At 43.0% G+C, this 15,841-nt stretch overlaps 1 protein-coding gene across 3 annotated transcripts in view; it reads left to right on the top strand.

The window, feature by feature from the left end:
* The window catches only part of si:dkeyp-61b2.1 (tumor necrosis factor receptor superfamily member 21), a 264,717-nt gene that overhangs the window by 124,695 nt on the left and 124,181 nt on the right, over window positions 1-15,841 (top strand). For 2 of the 3 annotated variants that reach the window (XM_052473287.1, XM_052473285.1), the window contains exon 1: window positions 15,178-15,344. The exons of the other annotated variant lie outside the window; for it this stretch is intronic. The gene's annotated coding sequence lies outside the window, so the exon portion shown is untranslated. Of the gene's footprint in view, window positions 1-15,177; window positions 15,345-15,841 lie in introns of those variants that run through there. 3 annotated transcript variants of the gene reach the window in all.

Here is a 15,841-nt window from a genome sequence, read left to right as displayed (position 1 = left end):
GAGAATCGTACCCTTCCAACAATATCATTTTCGGTTACGATACTTTGCAATCTTTGTTTTTCATTCCCTTCACCTTGATCACCAGATCTTTGTTTTTCATTCCCTTCACCTTGATCACCAGATTACTAAGACTGTCGATGAAGATCAAACCGTTCAAAACATCCTGTACTTTCAACATGAACCCTCTCAATTACTGTTTGCCCGCTATAAGTGATGATGTTCCATAGGTACTGCTGAAGGAGGGATCATTGCGTCATGCAGGAGCGAGGAGAAAGATGAGTTTGCCGTCCAACTGCCACAGGCGTCCCCCAGTGGCTTGAGAGGAGCGGCACACACAGACAGCCATAGCTACCCACCAGGTGAAGGACCTCGGCCCCAGGGCGAATGGCTGCTCTTGTCATATAGTAATATCACCTGAATTTCAACCAAGAGTAAATGACCAAATGTCTCCGTTTCAGTTCTGATTTAATGTATGATAGATGGTATTGCTTGCACTTCTATAACACTTTTTTTGAATGATAAAATTAAATCAAATGTTATGTCACATGCGCCGAATACATCAGGTGTAGACCTTACTGTGAAATGCTTACTTACGAGCCCTTAACCAACAATGCAGTTTAAAAAAAAATAAGTGTTAAGTAAAAAAAAATAGATAAGTAAAAAATAATAATTCAAGAGCAGCTGTAAAATAACAGTAGCGAGGCTATATACAGGAGGTACCGGTACAGAGTCAATGTGTGGGGGCACAGGTTAGTCAAGGTAATTGAAGTAAAATGTACATGTAGCAAGAGTTGGTCACTATGCATAGATGATAAACAGAGAGTAGCCGCAGTGTAAAATAGGGGTGGGGGGACAATGCAAATAGCTGTACAGGAGTCTTATGGCTGGGGGGTAAAAGCTGTTAAGAAGCCTTTTGGACCTAGACTTGGCACTCTGGTACCGCTTGCCATGCGGTAGCAGAGAGAACAGTCTATGACTAGGGTGGCTGGAGTCTTTGACAATTTTTAGGGCCTTCCTCTGACGCCGCCTGGTATAGAGGTCCTGGATGGCAGGAAGCTTGGCCCCAGTGATGTACTGGGCCGTACGGACTATCCTCTGTAGTGCCTTGCGGTTGGAGTTCGAGCAGTTGCCATACTAGGCAGTAATGCAACCAGTCAGGATGCTCTCGGTGGTGCAGCTGTAGAACTTTGAGGATCTGAGGACCCATGCTAAATCTTTTCAGCCTCCTGAGGGGGAATAGGCTTTGTCGTGCCCTCTTCACGACTGTCTTAGTGTGTTTGGACCAAGATAGTTTGATGGTGATGTAGACACCAAGGAACTTAAAGCTCTCAACCTGCTCCACTACAGCCCGGTCGATGAGAATGGGGGCGTGCTCGGTCCTCCTTTTCCTGTAGTCCACAACCATGGTGCTGCATCATCATGGTCTGTTTCAACGAAGTGTGATTTGTTTAGCTTGAACTAATTAGGTTAGGAGACTTCTCTCAGTCTGGCAGCCAGCTGTTTTTTTTGGACGTGTCACAGGCCACCCGGCTGCCTATTCAAGTCTGTTGTCAAGACCCCCCTGCTGTCCTGCTCTCTGACAACCAAACACAAGAGGGCAGCATATCATTGCCATTCCACTCATTGTAGGTTCACGTATAGATTGATAGCCACAAAGGACAATCTGCATTGTTAAAGGGCTTCAAAGGCTTTAATATGTGATGAAAGAGTTTGAATGATTTTGAATGACAATGTGTGTCAGGTGGTTCCTACCTCTATCCTTCCGGGTCTGTTTCCTGCTTGTCACTTACTGGTACCAAGGGACTTTTAATTTCCTTTTCATATCTAAAAGTTTGATCATGAATATTTGTAGGATATTGTTTTACGCCTAATTCAAGCAGATATGGAACTATATATAAAATGTGATTGCGGTCCAAAAATGCAATTATATTCCTCAATGCCCGAGTCTTTCCGGATCCTTGCCCTCTTCAATTCAAACCAGAGGTTTCCAATGGGGTTCAAGTCTGAAGACTGAGATGGCAGTTGCAACATGTTGATTTCGTGATCAATTACAAATGACTTAGTGGATTTTCAGTTGTGCTTGAGCTTATTGTCTTGCTGTATGATTCACTTGCGTCAAAGTTTCAGCCTCTCGGCAGAGGCAACCTAGATTTTGCCTAAAAATGTTCTGGCACTAGGTGAAGTTCATGATGCCGTTGACCTTAAAGGCCCCCAGGACCAGTAAAAGCAAAATGGCCCCATAACATCAAAGATCCACCACCATCTTTTACAAGTAGGTATGGGGTTCTTTTCTGCATATTTCTTTCATAGCAAAAACCCACCACTGGTGTGCGTGGCTAAAGAGCTATATTTTCATGTCATCCAACAAATGTAAACTCCAGGAGTTTGCTAAACGGCATTGGCACTTGGATTGGAACCGGTGCTATGGTCAGATGACATGAAAATGGAGCTCTTTGACCACACACATCAGTGTTGGGTTTTGCAGTTTAAAAAATCTGCATATACAGAGAAGGGCTACTGCAAAATATGTTGGTAGCAACAAAGCCTGATGCCTCTAAAAGGAGGCTGAAATTTGGCCGCAAAGTGAATCTTCAGCAAGAAAACAACCCCAAGTACCAATTATACCGTGTTCCAATAACCCCAAACACACATTCGTATCAAAATAATTTCCCCCCCAAAAATTGCATACAATAATAGCTCAGTATTTGTATTATTTTATGCAGTCTTTTTTTGTTCATCTTTATCAAGGGTGCTAATAATTTTGGACCTGACTGTATCTGTCCCTATACAGAGAGATTTGACAGCAGTTTGTAAAGAAGGGAGACTGTGACTAATACACTCTGAAACTCCACTGTGTAACTATGAATAAAAGATTTTTAAAAACCAAAGATAAAAAAGGAAATATGAGAAAGAGGCAGGGAGAGATGATATGGAGGAGGATGTTTGCTTTGAAATTCGACTCTTACTGAGCCCCCTCCACGCCCAACTAAATTCTCTGTGCGCACAGCTCGCTGCATTGCCATAGAAACCTTCCCTTTAATCACAACAGAACCTAATTTCTTCCTCCTGACAAAGGCTCCACATCTGCCTTGGAGACCGCCTGCACCAGCCAGTCCCCAGCCCAGTCCCAAGGCCCACCTCCTACTCTCTAAGCCCTGCCAACCAGCAGGCCACCACTGCTCTTCCTACTCTCTCCTCTTTTCACTGTCTCCCTCACTTTCTTTTTTCCTCCCCATTTTTCTCCTCTTATTACTCCCATGCTCTTTCCATTCACTTCTCCACCTTCTGCCCCCACTATCCTTTTTGCCGTCTACTCTGATTTGAGCCCCTATTCTCATCCCTATTTTGCTTCACATGAAATATTGCGATTAGTCTCAGACAAAACATAAGAGCAGCTAGTGGAAACTTGCTGAGAGTCATTTTACACCCACACTTGCCAGACCTGCATCTACACGAACACTCTCTGTCTCTCTCGCTCTCTTATCTGAGCTTTCCAAACTGGCCTGTTTCCTGTTCATTTTTGCCATTTCTATCTCACCTCCTCTATGCCCTTATCAGTTACAGTCAATGTCCTGTTTTGTATTCTTTTTTTCCCTGTGTGTTTGCCTTCACTCTCTCTTTTGGCTCTCGTCACTGTAGGTCTAGTCAAAACGGCACTTCATTTCTTTTACGTAATACTTGCATGCAGTTCGTCAATTCACTTTTTATATGGTATGTTATCAGCTTCTAAGCACAAGAGAGTGCAATGGATTTTATTGCTCTGATAAATCACCTCCCTTCACAATAACCAGAAATATAATTTATTTGCAACAACTCCGTGATCTTCACTCTCCACCGGTTAAGACTCTCGCCCTATTCCCTTTTCTCTCTCTCTCCTTTTCAGATTGTCTATTTGGGAATTGTGCCAGGTATTTCCCTAGTCTGCCTGCTGCTCTGGAACATGACTAAAGAGCCCAGAGCCCTCCCCCCATTCCCCTCCAATTCACCCACCAATATGTGCTGCTAGGCAACCGGCAGACCAAGAGTCTCCAACCAATCAGGTTGTGCTGTTATTTTTCAAATCTGATGATTGAACCTCTACCTTCAGATACCATTTTATTCATGTTCTGTTTTAGGTTTTATTCTCACTTTAAAGGGTCAGTTTTCCAGGCTTTGTGTATTTTGGGGGGGTGAATGTTGTGCCTAGTCCTATACTTGGCATAAAGGCAGTCCACCACTAAGCGGCAACACTAGCAGTTTACTTTTGCTTTAAGCTGGGCAAAAAAACAGGCTACCGGGCAGTGGATGCTAAGTAATCTAGATCCTTTACCTGTAGATATTTTGTAATTGACTGTGATTGACACAGATGTCCGTTTTAATATGATTATACAACATTATATCATTATCAGCAGTGCTACTATTGTCAGTACACTTGCATTAAAGTCATGATAGTCATCACTTTTCAGTAGTTCTAAATTAAAATGCAAGCAATGTTATTATGCTCTCTTTCATAGTGGTTTTCCCTTCTATGAGAGGACATACATCTGAAATACTTGTGTTTTGGTGTGGACTTAAAAACCCTCAGTTTGTGGTAAATGTGAAATGTTGAGATGACTGAGTCTGCTGGAACCAGAACAGGCCCTGGGCTAGGTTAAACATTAGTCTTGATCAGCCTTCTGAGTTTCAGTTGACTTGGCGTCATTCTGCCATTTACAGGAAGTTTGCTCATGAATAATTACAGCGGCCCTCCATTTCACAGGCTGCTAAGGGGGTTCTAGTTTGTGTGTCTGAGGAGCCATGTAAATCCCCCACTGGTGGAAAAAGTACCAAACTGTCATACTAGAGCAAAAGTAGAAAATGACTCAAGTGAAAGTCACCCAGTAAAATACTACTTGAGTACAAGTCTTTGGTTTTAAATATACTTATGTATTAGAAGTACATTTAATTGTTCAATTATATTTAAGTATCAAAAGTAAAAGTATAAATCACATCAAATTCCTTATATAAAGCAAACCAGACGGCACCATTTTCTTTTTTTACGGAGAGCCAGGGTCACTCCAACACTCAGACATCATTTATAAACAAAACATTTGTGTTTAGTGAGTCTGCCAGATCAGAGGCAATAGGGATGACCATGGATGTTCTCTTGATACTGTAAGTGCGTGAATTTGACCATTTTCCTGTCCTGCTAAGTATTAAAAATGTAACGAATACTTTTGGGTGTCAGGGAAAATGTATTGAGTAAAAGGGCATTATTTTCTTTAGGAATGTAGTGAAGTAAAATTAAAAGTTGTCAAAAATATAAATACTAAAGTACAGATAACCCAAAAAATGACTTAAGTAAAAATACTTTAAAGTACTACTTAAGTACTTTACACCACTGAATTCCCCTGAGCCCCAACTTTATTTCACCATGTGCACTGGGGACCACTGCTTTTTACGAGGGCTCCGTATTCCCTGTTATTACAGGTCCAAACATCTATTCTCTTATTCCTCCTTGTCCTTTCATTCCACTTGAATAGGTTTGCCCTAAATATTTCAACAACTAAAAGTTTGTATTTGGGACAAATCATTCACTAAACCCAGGCCTCAACTAAATCTTGTAATGAATAATGTGGAAATTGAGCAAGTCGAGGATACTAAACTGCTTGAAGTAACCCAGGATTGTAAACTGTCACGGTCAAAACATACTGATACCACAGTAGCTAAGATGGGGGATGTCTGTCTGTAATAAAGTGCTGCTCTGCCTTCTTAACAGCACTATCAACAAGGAAAGTCCTAAAGAGGGACTTAGGAAAATTACAATTGGTATTGAAATGTTGAATACTCAGTGCTGTCTGTTTAAACTACGAGCACACAGCTCAGACACCTATCCATACCCACAAGACATGCCACCAGAGAGCTCTTCACAGTCCCCAAGTCCATAACAGACTATGGGAGGCACATAGTACTACATAGAGCCACGACTACATTGAACTCTATTCCACATCAAGTAACTCACGCAAGCAGTAAAATCAGATTTAAAAACCGATAAAAATACACCATATGGAACAGCGGGGACTGTGAAGAGACACACACACACAGACACACGCATACACACACACACACGTAATAACATACGCACTATGTACCCAGGGAGTTTGTGTTGTAGAAATGTAGCAGTAGAGTAATGACCTGAGGGTACACACTTAATGTGTTGTGCAATCTGCTGTGAAATGTAATGTCATGTTTCTTTGTATAACTGCCTTTATTTTGCAATACCCCAGGAAGTGTAGCTTCTGCCTTGGCCACAGCTAATGGGGATCCATAATAAATACAAATATCTCTCGGCCAGCCCTGGTTCATTCTCTGTCCTTCCTTAGTCTCTATGCTCCTATCAGTCCCTCCCCCACCCTATCCCCCAAGTGTCCCTCCTCGTCTCTGCTCTCTGGTGACTGTGCAGATGGTTCTTTGTTGGTGTTTCATTATGGGGCCGAGGTCAGTGTGCCCTAACATTAACCCATGGATACTCCTCCCTCGGTTTCTCTGTCTCACAGCCTCCGAATGGTACGCCATAATTTCTCAATCAACGTTCGCTTATCTATGACGTCTCCTTAACTACAGCTCCACCAATGTTTGAGAATACACAGAATGTCAGTCTCTCGCTACCTTAGTGATGAGGAAGGAGCCTTATAAACCCCCAGATAAAGATCTAGCCAGTAGCCACCCTACAATTCAACTGTTGTGGTTGTGACTGAAAGGAAGAGCATATCTGTATTACCAACCATCATTTACCTATTACATCAGAAGATAGTCAAATTTCAGAAGAGCTGAGACATTTCAATTTGGACAACGTCTCATTGTTGTTCAATCTACACTGAACGAAAATACAAACGCAACATGTAAAGTGTTGGTCCCATGTTTCATGAGCTGAAATAAAAGATCACAGAAATGTTCCATATGCCTTATTTCTCTATAATGTTGCACACAGATTTGTCTACATCCCTATTCGTGAGGATTTTTGCTTATGCCAAGATAATCCATCCACCTGACAGGTATTAAGAAGCTGATTAAAAAGCATGATCACAGGTGTACCTTGTGCTTTGGACAATAAAAGGCCACTCTAAAATGTACAGGTTTGTCACACAACATAATGCCACAGATGTCTCAAGTTGAGGGAGTGTGCAATTGGCATGTTGACTGCAGGAACGTCCACAAGAGCTGTTGCCAGAGAATCGAATGTTAATTTCTCTACCATAAGCCATCAACATTTTTTTTAAATTCAGTACGTCCAACCGGCCTCACAACTGCAGACTAGGTGTATGGCATGTGTGGGCGAGCGGTTTGCTAATGTCAACGTTGTGAACAGAGTGCCCCATGGCGGGGTTATAACACAATTGCACAGAGATACATTGCCATGCCATTCATCCTCCGCCATTGCCTCATGTTTCAGCATGATAATACACTGCCCCATGTCACTTTAATGAAGATGCAGAGAGTCAGGAAGCAGGTACAGATGACTAGTTTAATAATGCCCCTAGAGCGTTACAAAACAAGAGACGCGTCTGATATGAAAACAGAACCAATACTGCCTGATGACTGAGGTTGGTGAGGGCTATAAGAAGGGAGAGTAGTCAGGGTGGTGCTGAAGTCCAGGTGTGCTTAACGATGGGAGCAGGTGTGCGCAATAATGGTTGCTAGGTGTGCGCAATGTGGGTTGCCAGGCCCGGTGGTTAGTAGACAGGCGACGTCGAGTGGCAAGGAAGGATCTGTACACAGAAGCTGAAAATGTTCCAATTCTTCCATGGCCTGCATACTCACCAGACATGTCATCCTTTGAACATGTTTGGGATGCTCTGGGTCGACTTGAACAACAGCGTGTTCCAGTTCCCGCCAATATTCAACAACTTCGCAAAGGCCACAATCAACAACTATGTGAAGGAGATCTGCATGATGTAAATGGTGGCCACACAAGATACTGACTGGTTTTCTGATCCACACCCCTATCTTTTATTTCTTTTTACCCCCTTTTTCTCCCCAATTTCATGGTGTCCAATTGTTAGTAGTTACTGTCTTGTCTCATTGCTACAACTCCCGTACGGGCTCGGGAGAGACGAAGGTCGAGAGCCATGCGTCCTCCCAAACACAACCCAACCAAGCCGCACTGCTTCTTAACACAGCGTGCATCCAAACCGGAAGCCAGCCGCACCAATGTGTCAAAGGAAACACCGTACACCCAGCGTGCACTGCGCCCGGCCCGCCACAGAGGTCGCTAGTGTGCGATGAGGCAAGGATATCCCCACCGGCCAAACCTTCCCTAACCCGGACGACGCTAGGCCAATTGTGTGTCGCCCCATGGACCTCCCGGTCGTGGCCGGCTGTCTCTGGAAGCAGCTGCGATGCAGTGCAGCAAACTTAACATGTGTAAATATTTGTACGAACATAAGATTCAACAACTGAGATAAACTGATCAGGTTCCACAGACATGTGACTAACAGAAATGGAATAACGTGTCCCTGAACCAAGGGGGGGTAAAAATCAAAAGTAACAGTCAGTATCTGGTGTGGCCACCAGCTGCATTAAGTTCTGCAGTACATCTCCTCCTCATGGACTGCACCAGATTTGCCAGTTCTTGCTGTGAGATGTTACTTAGCTCTTCCACCAAGGGCAGTTGTTGTTGCCATCCTGTACCTGTCCCGCAGGTGTGATGTTCGGATGCACCGATCCTCTGCAGGTGTTGTTGTTACGTGGTCTGCCACTGCGAGGACAATCAGCTGTTCGTCCTGTCTCCCTGTAGTGCTGTCTTAGAAGTTTCACAGTACAGACATTGCAATTTATTGCCCTGACCACATCTGCAGTCCTCATACCTCCTTGCAGTATGCCTAATGCACATTCACACAGATGAGCAGGGACCCTGGGCATCTTTGTTTATGGTGTTTTTCAGAGTCAGAGTCAGTGTCCTAAGTTTTCATAACTGTGACCTTAATTGACTACTGTCTGTAAGCTGTTAGTGTCTTAATGACCGTTCCACAGGTGTGTGTTCATTAATTGTTTATGGTTCATTGAACAAGCATGGGAAACGGTGTTTAAACCCTTTACAATGAAGATCTGGTAAGTTATTTTGATTTCTACGAATTATCTTTGAAAGACAGGATCCTGAAAAAGTTCTTTTTTTTTGCTGAGTTTATGTTCCCAGTCATGTGAAATCCATAGATTAGGGACTAATTCATTTATTTCAATTGACTGATTTCCTTATGTGAACTGTAACTCAGTCAAATCTTTGAAATTGTAGCATGTTGTGTTTATATTTTTGTTGAGTATAAATTGGAGGCAAAATGTCTGATCTACTGTAGAAGGAAATGTACATGTATCATCAGTTCTGTCATCCCACAACAGCCCTGCCTCATCATTGGTCAGAGCCACCATTATTGAGCCATTAGCCACGGATTCTAAGTTCAACAGCGATGCTGACTGACCCCACGGGTGATGGCATTTTGCACCTAGTCCAAGTGTGTGTGGTCAAATCTGTTCAGAGAAAAATAAAATAATACTACATTTGAGAGCAAAAATCAAATCAAATGTTATTGGTCACATACACATGTGTTAATGCGAGTGTAGCGAAATGCTTGTGCTTCTAGTTCCGACAGTGCAGTAATACAGTACCTAACTAGTAATCTAACAATTCCCCAACAACTACCTAATACACACAAATCTAAAGGGGTGAATGAGAATATGTACATATAAGTATATGGATGAGCGATGGCTGAGCGGCATAGGCAAGGTGCAGTACATGGTATAAAATACAGTATATGCATGTGAGTAATGTAAGATATGTAAACATGATTAAAGTGGCATTGTTTAAGTGACTAGTGTTCCATTTATTATAGTGGCCAGTGATTGGGTCTCAATGTAGGCAGCAGCCTCTCTGAGGTAGTTGCTGTTTAGTAGTCTGATGGCCTTGAGATAGAAGCTGTTTTTCAGTCTCTTTGTCCCAGCTTTGATGCACCTGTACTGACCTCGCCTTCTGGATCATAGCGGGGTGAACAGGCAGTGGCTCGGGTGGTTGTTGTCCTTGATGATCTTTCTGGCCTTCCTTTGACATTGGGTGCTGTAGGTGTCATGGAGGGCAGGTAGTTTGCCCCCGGTGATGCGTTGTGCAGACCGCACCACCCTCTGGAGAGCCTTGGGTTGCGTGCGGTGCAGTTGCCGTACCAGGCGGTAATATAGTCCGACAAGATGTGCTCTCGATTGTGCATCTGTAAAAGTTTGTCAGGGTTTCAGGTGACAAGGCAAAATTATTCCGCCCTGATGTTGAAGAGGCACTGTTGTGCCATCTTCACCACACTGTCTGTGTGAGTGGACCATTTGAGACATGTGGACCATTAGAGACTTATATCTCCCTCACTAACTTCAAGCATAGCTATCTAAGCAGCTTACCGTTCGCTGCAGCTGTACACAGCCCATCTGTAAATAGCCCGTTCAATCTACCTACCTCATCCCCTTATTGTTTCATTTACTTTTCTGCTCTTTTGCACACCAGTATTTCTACTTGCACATCATCATCTGCACATCTAGAACTCCAGTGTTAATTTGCTAAATTGTAATTACTTCGCTACTATGCCCTATTTATTGCCTTACCTCCTCACGCCATATGCACACACTGTATATGTGTTGTTGACTGTACGTTTGTTTATCCCATGTGTAACTCTGTGTGGTTGTTTGTGTCGCACTGCTTTGCTTTATCTTGGCCAGGCTGCAGTTGTTAATGAGAACTTGTTGTCAACTGGCCTACCTGGTTAAATAAAGGTGAAATAAAATACATTCAGTTTGTCTGTGATGTTTACGCCAAGGAACTTGAAATCCTTCCACCTCCACTGCTGTCCCTTTGATGTGGACAAGGTGTTTCATGTTGTTTTTTTACATAACAAAAAAACACTCAAGGCATGACTTATGAATGTAGGTTCGGAGGAAGAGGGTAGTGAGGAGGGTCCACCAATGAGATGCCTCTGAGCAGGCATTACACAGACCAATAGTCGCAGTACGGAACAAGTAGAATGAAGGAGGGAAACCTAGAGGGAGTTGGAGAAACTGAATTAGTGGAAATTTCCACTTTCCTGGCAAGGTAGGAGTGTGGGTGGGGCTTGAGATGGAATAAGGTGGTGTTGTACAAACACAGGGCACATGGAGTCATTCCCTGTTCTCCTTACTTCGACTCTGCTACTGGGGTGGGCTGCCATGAACCTTTTTCTTTACCACAATCTCTCAATAGAGCTCACCTTATCTCTAGGCTATTCTTGCTACCTGCCACAGATGTTTGCACTTGGGAAAGCAGGAGATAACACCAAGAATAGAGTACAATAAGAATTCATAAAATAGCGCTCAGCAGGTTGGCCTATCGGGTTGAAGTAAAATGTTTTTTTTTCTCCACTTGCTCATCCATTCAGTACTTTTTCCTCTCTCCTTTACACTCTGTCCCTTTTCAGTCTCTTCACAAACTCCACTATTTTGGTACTAGCAGAAATAAAAGGTGGCATCCATTTTTCAAACCTTTCCACCCAGTCCTTTTCATTTCAGTCCTCTCTCCTTTAATGCTAATTTGACAAAACGAGAGATTAAATCAATGATTACATGCTTCGATGTTCCTGTCACCTTAAAATGAGCCGGACACCTCCGGGTTGGGGCCAAGGGTCCACATTCCAGGAGGTAGCCGGCCATGTGGCTTTGTAAGTCCACAGTCTGTAAGGATACAGAGAATACATCATGCAAGACCAATTACAGTGGTGAAGGTACGATAGCAATCATAGGTGTTTTCATTGTTGCATGTACTTATGAAAGTGTACATGACCAACACCCCTGTTGGCACTGATAGCAAAGACTGAGCTCCCCCGCTGGCACATCCACTGTCTAGGAACTCTTCAGAGGTTCTGTACACTCTGTCACTGTGCAGCAGTCAACATATATGTTGTCCTGCTTCTTTATTGGATCTGTCTGGAACCCCGAGAAAGCCATTCAGAGCGTGCAAGACACCACTGTTCAGAAGAATAGAGCCCAGTTAGCCACTGCCAATTCTTCTAATTATGGGGACCCTTGCCCCTCCTAATCCTGACCTCTGCTCTTTGATGCCCCCCGCTCTGCTCTCCCCTCAAGCACTGACATTCCATGGATCAGGTCTTTTGTCTCCCTGTTTGTCAGGTGTGATTGATTGTGAGTAACTCTGTCTTGTGTTTATTCAGATTTTGGGGGGGGACAATCATGAGCAAAAAAAAACTCTGACGTTGAAAGTTCTTTGTTTTGTGATGGTGGTGGTGGTGGTGGTGGTGGTGGTGGTGGTGGTGGAGGGGATGCCTGATGGCCAAGCGACTCACTTTTGCCTGTCATTCTAAAACTAAAGATCAACTTCTTGAGAACAAAGACTCTATTCTCTCTGCCTGGCCCCGACAGTTATAAGACTCTCTGTTGCACCGCATCCGTTCATAAGTCAAAATAATGTTCCATCATGGCTTTCTAAGTCGTGTAGCAACTGTGAGGAAAATACTCTTACTGTGTCAGAGGGTAAAATGTAACACTGCCCATGATTCTGAGACCTTCTCCTGCAAACCGTAAAGATGATAGATCACACAACCGTGAACAGCATACAGATGTAGGATATTTCTCTCACTCCCTCTTCACTTTTTGCTCAAACTCACTCTTTCTCAGTGAACTTCTCTACCTGTTTCAAGCAACCTACTACAAGGGACCAGCAGGGGGACATTTCTGGAAGAGGTCCAGTATCCATGGAAACAAGTTGAGGTGGTAGGCATATGAAAGAGAGAGAGAGAAAAAAAATGACAGGAAATTATCTCACAAACACTCCCCTCTCTGATTGCCCCCATTTTCCAGTCACAGAGAATGAGTAATGCTTGGACTGACTGCTTTTTTTCGGGCAGTTAGACTGCTTCTCTTTTGGTTCCGGACTACGCAAAGACTGGGATCATTAGATTGCAGATGTCTGTTTCAGTGCTCTGTGGTCTCCACATGGTCTTCTTTTCCAAAATAAAAGGACTACCGTAACTGTAGGCCTATATATACACTATGTCAGCCTTCATTGAATGCATTTCCTTTGCTGTCGTCTATTGATTTAGTGCCATTAATGACCAGGAAATATTGGGAAGTATTTGATTAAACTATTAGTGTAAGTATTTACCAGTTAAAGTTTATTTTTATTTTTATGATGGACACAATAGTTGTCCTCTTCCCCATGAAAAAACAAGATTCCCAGACACAAACTCCCATGGACTGAGATAACCCACTATGACACTGACACAGCCCTTTGATCTCGCCATGTAATTATAGCTGTTTTCCACCAGTTATAATTATTTTTGAGACAAATCTGGGATTAATGACTGAATGAGCTCTCTGAGGCTTCCTCAAATAAAGCTTCTGTGTTTTGGTGATCATAATGTAACCAAACCAGCCAGCCAGGGTATTACACTTGAGGGTGCCCTGAAAATGAAGTCTGGGCCTTCATTTGACACTTGTTTTGATATTCTTCATATATAAAGGGTGCACATGCATGAGTCCCAATAATTTCAACCCCGAGAGTAGAAAAATCCAAGCTATGGCTATGGAAGATGAGCAATATCAGCAAAAAAAAATGCTAATCATCTCATACATTTTTTCTCTTGTCACTGTTCTATCATTTTAAAGGTTGTCTCAGCCTAATGCCAAAGAAGGATATTCATATACATCAGTAAATGTTGGCCAGGCGGAGTCAAAAGCTCATGTAACAAAAACGCTCTCCATCTAGGACCTCCAAGAGGGCTTTGTTATCAATCTTGGTGATCTCTGACGTCTCTAGTGAGCACCTGGAGAGAAGCATTTGAAAATATTCTGCCCAGTGGCCCCTACCGAGCTGCGACACAAGCTGTTACAGCACCATGTTCAAGTGATCCCCGTTTTTGGTGGCCTGTACATACTTCCTGAATCAGCCCGACTAACCGGTGCCTGTATGTAGCCTCGCTACTATATATAGCCTCGCTACTGTTATTTTTCACTGTCTTTTTACTGTAGTTTTTATTTCTTTACTTACCTACTGTTCACCTTATACATTTTTTTTGCACTGTTGGTTAGAGCCTGTAAGTAAGCATTTCACTGTACGGTCTACACCTGTTGTATTCGGCGCACGTGACAAATAAACTTTGATTTGATTTAATCACCTTGAGCTCAGGTAAGCGTGTTCAGTGGGATGGCTCTGGGAACGTGATGTGCCATATGTAGCGCCCTGAGGTTTAAACCGTGAGATGAGTGAGAAACGGAACAGAAGAGCTCACCTTAAATTACCCAGGAGAGAGGAATCAGGTGTGATCTGTGATATGCAGTACCACTTTCTAATACTCTGGAGCAGGTGCTCACCCCACCCTCTTAGTGGGGGACAGATGAAAAGTCTCATTTCATAATAGTAAGAATAATGAAAACGTTTCTTAATACCGTGATACTAATGACATACATGTATCATATCAGAGGCAAAACTGGAGTTATCGTATTTGAGCATTGATTGTATGTCTGGGTCTGGGTAGAGGAGATTGACAAGATAATATTCCACAGTGAGTGAGTCTGCATTATACTGGAACAGATGCTCAGTGTAGCTCCATTTGCAATACAATAGCCCCCACACAACAAGCTAAACAAAACGGTGGCCATAAACAAAAGACTCCAAAGTGGCTTGGCGTGGTGTGTGTGTGTGGTGCCTGCATCTGTGTGTAAGCGCGAGTGTGTGTGTGTGCATTTAAATGCGCGTGCAAATACACAAGCATACAGAAAACTACAACATGTGATGGTCCTGCCCCAACCTTAGGCCAAATGATGACTGTGTGAGGGCTCACCAATGCCACACTCAATTATCTAATTATATTTATAAAAGCATCCAGGTGTTATAAGGAATCAACTTTAAACGTATAGTGGGGCAAAAAATTATTTAGTCAGCCACCAATTGTACAAGTTCTCCCACTTAAAAAGATGAGAGAGGCCTGTAATTTTCATCATAAGTACACTCCAACTCTGACAGACAAAATTAGAAAAATAAATCCAGAAAATCACATTGTAGGATTTTTTATGAATTTATTTGCAAATTATGGTGGAAAATAAGTATTTGGTCACCTACAAACAAGCAAGATTTCTGGCTCTAAATAGACCTGTAACTTCTTCTTTAAGAGGCTCATCTGTCCTCCACTCGTTACCTGTATTAATGGCACCTGTTCGAACTTGTTATCAGTATAAAAGACACCTGTCCACAACCTCAAACAGTCACACTCCAAACTCCACTATGGCCAAGACCAAAGAGCTGTCAAAGGACACCAGAAACAAAATTGTAGACCTGCACCAGGCTGGGAAGACTGAATCTGCAATAGGTAAGCAGCTTGGTTTGAAGAAATCAACTGTGGGAGCAATTATTAGGAAATGGAAAGCATACAAGACCACTGATAATCTCCCTCGATCTGGGGCTCCACGCAAGATCTCACCCCATGGGGTCAAAATGATCACAAGAACGGTGAGCAAAAATCCCAGAACCACAGTGAGGGGGACCTAGTGAATGACCTGCAGAGAGCTGTGACCAAAGTAACAAAGCCTACCATCAGTAACACACTACGCCGCCAGGGACTCAAATCCTGCAGTGCCAGACGTGTCCTCCTGCTTAAGCCAGTACATGTCCAGGCCCGTCTTAAGTTTGCTAGAGAGCATTTGGATGATCCAGAAGAAGATTGGGAGAATGTCATATGGTCAGATGAAACCAAAATATCACTTTTTGGTAAAAACTCAACTCGTCGTGTTTGGAGGACAAAGAATGCTGAGGTGCATCCAAAGAACACCATACCTACTGTGAAACATGGGGGTGGAAACATCATGC

The sequence above is a fragment of the Oncorhynchus keta genome, chromosome 21, assembly GCF_023373465.1.
Source record: "Oncorhynchus keta strain PuntledgeMale-10-30-2019 chromosome 21, Oket_V2, whole genome shotgun sequence".
NCBI classification, from domain to species: Eukaryota; Metazoa; Chordata; class Actinopteri; order Salmoniformes; family Salmonidae; genus Oncorhynchus; species Oncorhynchus keta.
Note: the sequence above shows the minus strand (reverse complement) of the source record. Positions and strands in the feature narration are given on the sequence as shown.